This window comes from Elephantulus edwardii, unplaced genomic scaffold (genome assembly GCF_000299155.1).
Source record: "Elephantulus edwardii isolate Elephantulus edwardi_28Jun2011 unplaced genomic scaffold, EleEdw1.0 scaffold00002, whole genome shotgun sequence".
NCBI classification, from domain to species: Eukaryota; Metazoa; Chordata; class Mammalia; order Macroscelidea; family Macroscelididae; genus Elephantulus; species Elephantulus edwardii.
The window spans coordinates 15,258,350-15,263,664 of NW_006399752.1; positions in this window are offsets into that span (position 1 = coordinate 15,258,350).

The window sequence follows — 5,315 nt, forward strand, 5'->3', positions numbered from 1 at the left end:
CGCCATACCGCTTTCCACAGGGGTTGCACCATTTTACACTCCCACCAACAGTGAATAAGGGTTCCAGTTTCTCCACAACCTCGCCAGCATTTATTGCTTGCTGTTCTGTTAAATTTTGCTATTTTGACTCGGGTGAGATGATATCTCATGCTGAGAGAAGTGGAAGGTCAGAGAAGAAAAGAAGGCCCTGAACATGACGGATTGATATAGTGACTGTAACAATGGGCTTGAGCATGTCTCAGATTGTGGGGATGGCAAAGGATAGGGCAAGGGTTAGACCTGTTGTTCATAGAATTGCTGTAAGTCATAGAGAGAGCTCTTTTAAACTCATGGATAGAAAATTATGCCAAGCCAAAGGTGGGCGATTTTAATCTGCAGCTCTTAGGCCTGATTTTAGTTGTTTTGGTCAAACCTTCTTCTAAGTTATATAGCGCTGGTCTGTCCATTTGCTCTACAGAGGTAACTCATGGTTGCTTTGATGCTAAACACTGTGACACTGATGTGTCAAATGTGATAATGGTTACCCATAGTGGACAGTGTTTGCTGGAGTTTCCTGATTAAAACAGGCTTGGAAGCAGGAGTGGCATCCACTTCCAAAATAGCTAGCATCAGGAAACTCTATGAACTTGGAGAAACGATGGAAGTGATCCAAGTGTTCAGGTCTTTTGTCCATAGGGTTGCTATGAGTCATCTACAACTAGATGACACTTAATGACAACAAGAACCAGCACCTCAAGAAGAAAAAGGTAAACAACCCAATTGCAAAATGGCTATAGTATATGAACATATACTTCACCAAAGAAAACATTCAGATGGTGAACAAACTCATGAGGAAATGCTCAAAATCCTTAGCTTCTCACAGAGATGCAAATCGAAACTACTATGAGATAGCATCTCACCCTCTAGTAACGATAGCAAAGTTCAACAGAGCAGCAAATGACAAATGCTGGTAAGGTTGTGAAGAAATTGGAACCCTTACTCACTGCTGGTGTGAGTGTAAAATGCTGTGACCAGTATGGAAGGCAATATGGTACTTTCTAAAAAATTGGAAGTAGAAATATCAGAGGACCTAGCAATTCCACTACTAGGAGTATACACTTAAAGAAACCAGAGCTGCTTCCAAAACAGATATATGCACATCCATGTTTATTGCTGCATTATTCATAGTAGCAAAGAAACGGAAGCAACCCAAGTGTCCATCAACAAGTGAATGGATAGAAAAATTATGATATATTCACACAATGGAATACTGTGCAGCACTGAAAAGCAAGGAACTAATAAGATATTACACAACATGGGTGACCCTGTAGGACATTATGCTGAATGAAATATCTCAGTCACAAAAGGATAAATATTGCACAACACCACTGTTATAAAACAGGACTGGAGTAAGAGATAAATAATGAACACTGTGTTGGAATAGATGAAGGAAAGAACTGTTTCAAAGGAATATATGATTAGGCATTATATGTATGACACTAGTCCAGAATAAGAGGTGCATAGCAAAGTGGACTGGGGTGGGGGAGTGGGAAAGGGAGGAAATTATGCAACAATTAATTTTTTTTTAAAAAGGAAAGCGCATGGGATAGGGAGGAAAATGTACAACAGTGAATGAAGGAATGAATAGAAAATCCAAGTTTTCTATAAACTTTCATTAAAATCACAATTAAAAAAGAAGACAATTTCAGCTTGCTCAGGTCCATAATCAACACTCTTAGTACCAGAAGTCAGGAAATAAAAAGATGAATTGCATTTGGGAAAATCTGCTGTAAGCTGGCTCTCCAGAGTGCTGAAGAGCAATGAAGTCAGTCTAGAGACTAAGTTGCTCCTGACCCAGGTCATGGTCTTTTCCCTTTTTTTTTGGTATCAAAGAGCTGGACAATGACTAACGGTGACAGAAGAAGAATTGGTGACTTTGAGTTGTAGTGCTGGAGAAGAGTTTTGAACGTACTATGGATTTCCAAGAGAACAAACATGTCTGTCCTTGAGAGGGTGAAACCAGGTTTCTCCTTGGAGGTAAGGATTTTGAGGTTCCAACTCACATAGTCTGGGCACATGGCCGGGAGGGAATAGTACTTGGAGAAGGTCATTATGCTTGAAAGGGTGGAGGGACAGCATAGGAGAGAACTCATCTCATAGATGAGATTGACTGACTCAGTGAATGGAGTCATGGGGGTATTTGTGCAGGAGACAGTGAAATTGTTTCAGGATAGGTTAGGATTCAGAGCTATTGTGCATAGGATTCCTATAAATCATGGGCAACTTGATGGCACATAACAACAACATTCTCATTTCATGGTATATAACAACAATTCTCATTTCTTATATATGAACTTGGGCCTTACTAGCCTCAGTAAGCACTAGAGCCATTTCATCAAGAATTCTCTATTTCTATTTATATAAATATAGATGTTTGTGTGTTACTTGTCTTGCTTCTCTAGTGAACCTACACAGTTACCACTTAAAAAATTATTTCTCTTCTTTTTGTTGTTATTATATAGAGGAAAAACATACATCAATTCAACATTTTTGAGATGGAACATTCAGTGATACTGATTTTATTCTACATGTTTTGCAATAACTTTCACCTTTCTTTTTAGAAATTTGTGCCCTAGTTGACATAAAATCACTGTTTTCTAAGTTTCCTATCTAATCTTTCAGCTGCTATTGATAATTTAATGCCATATAGATCTTCAGAGAGCATTATGCCAAGGTAGACATTCATTACTGGTTATGCTAAACTAACATTTGGTTTTAAGAAGACCTCAAGGGATATAAAATTTCCCACCCTATTTATTCTTCTGGTTCAACTCTTCAGGGATAACTTTCTAACACAAGACTGTTGTATTTAGCCTATATTGTTAGGTGCCATCGAGTCAAGTTTGACCCATAGAAACTGTATAAACAATAGATCTGAACCTTGTCCTATACTATGTCATCCTCACAATCTCTGACATACCCTGGTCCACTGCTGCAGTCACCGTGTCAACTCATCTGGTTGAGGGTATTTCTTTCCTCTCTCCGACAAATAGCCTCTCTTAGTAACATGTCCAAAGTATGTGAAATGAAGCTTGCTCTCTTTGCCTTCAAGGTACACTCTGGCTTCACCTTCTCCAAGACACATCTGTTTGTAATTTTGATAGTCCATGGGATATTCAGCACTATTTTCCAACACCACAGTTCTAAGGCATCAACTCTTCTTCTGCCATTCTCATTCTTATGCATTGCTTAACTCTCATTTGCATAGTAAGTACCTGAAAAGACCATGAATAAGTCAAACACACCTTAGTCCTGACATCATTGCTTCCGAATAATTTGGAGAAGTCCCTGACTACAGACTTTCCCAGTATACTATTTATTTTGATCTCTTGATTCTGGTACCAAGTATACTGACTGTGGATCCAAGTAAAATGAAGTAATTGACAGTCTCAGTCCTTTCTCTCCATCTATCATTATGTTCTGCATGGTTCAAAATTGGGAAGGGAGTGCGTCATGGATGTGTCCTGTCTCCATACCTTTTCAATCTGTTTGCAGAACAGATTATCCGGGAGGCAGGGCTCTAAGAGAAGAAGTGTGGCGTCAGGATTGGTGGAAGATCTATTAACAATCTACGTTATACAGATGACACAACCCTGCTTGCTGAAACTGAGGAAGACCTGAAACGCTTGCTGCATAGGGCCAAGGACTGTAGCCTTCAATATGGATTGAGGCTCAATGTCAAGAAGACAAAGATTCTCACCACTGGACAAGTTGGCAGCATCAGTATGGATGGTGAAGAGATTAAGATTGTTCACAACTTTAGTCTGTTTGGCTCCACGGTCAACACTCTTGGCACCAGCAGCCAGGAAATTAAAAGACGTATTGCGATGAGAAAGTCTGCTGTTAGGGACCTCTCCAAAGTACTGAAGTACAATGATGTCACTCTGGAGACTAAGGTGCATATGATACAGGCTATGGTCTTTGCAATCATTTGTTATGCATCAGAGAGTTGGACAATGACTAAGGAGGATAGAAGGAGAATTGATGCCTTTGAGCTGTGGTGCTGGAGAAGGGTATTGAATGTACCATGGACTGCCAAGAAAACAAGCAGATTCATCCTGGAGAGGGTTAAACCAGGCTACTCCTTGGAGGCAAGGATTCTGAGGGGCTTCGTCTGACATAGTTTGGACATGTTGTAAGGAGGGACAGGTCCTTGGAGAGGGACATCATGCTTGGGAGGGTGGAGGGACGGCGCAGGAGGGGAAGAGCCTCAATGAGGTGGATTGATTCAGTGACTGGGGTAATCAGGATGGGTGTGTCAGAGGCAGTGCAATTGGCACAGGATAGAGCAGGGTTTAGGGCTGTTGTGCATAGGGTCACTATGAGTCGCAAGTGAGAGTATAATTAAGTTATATTAGACTTTTAAAAAGATCACACAAGCATGATTCAGGAAATGATTGTTACAAGTTTCTTCCCAATCTAACTGAAAATATAATTATCAAGGTTTTGTTATCTTGGGAAAAGAAATCTCACAAATACTGAGATTACAACTCCAAAATCTAGTGTAGGAAGAGAAGGCTGAATATGTAGGTAGAGTACACTGACAACAGATGGCAGCACTTGAACATCACACCAACTAAACCTACTTTCTTGTCCATGTTTGTCTGTGACTTACGAAACTGCATAAGCAGAAAATTTTATGTCCACATACAGGGCTTCACATGAGTACTTGAAGGAGTAACATGATTACTGAAATGGAAGTGCATAGGGATGTAGCCTTCGTATGGTAATGATTGTGTTTGTGTATTGTTGAGTCTGTACTGACTCATAGCTAACTTCTGGTGGGGTTTCAGAGAAAGTTAATTGCATGGGAGAAGACTGTTCTTTTTTTTTTTACTAGGTTTTTGAAAATGAGGATTAATCAACAACTAGAGCATTGAACACATATACTTGAAAAACACTTTGTAGACACACAGTATTGCCAGAAGTCAAATGATGTCATTTGGAAGAAGCAAAATTTTTTCTTAAGTGTGAGTGGGTTACATAAACAGAAGAGTAAGTAATATACTTAAAGGATAATAAAAATATTGTAATGATAAAGTATAAACATTTTAGAATATGCGTTATAAATTAGGCTTATTCCTAGGGAGAATAAATCTTTTATTAAAACTATAGTTGTTGTTGTTGTTGTTGTTGTTATGTGCCGTCGAGTTGCTTGCGACTCATAGCAACCCTATGTACAACAGCCCTAAACTCCACTCAGTCATGTGCCAATCACACTGTCTCTGACACTCTCATCCCAATTATCCCAGTTACTGAATCAATCCACCTCATAG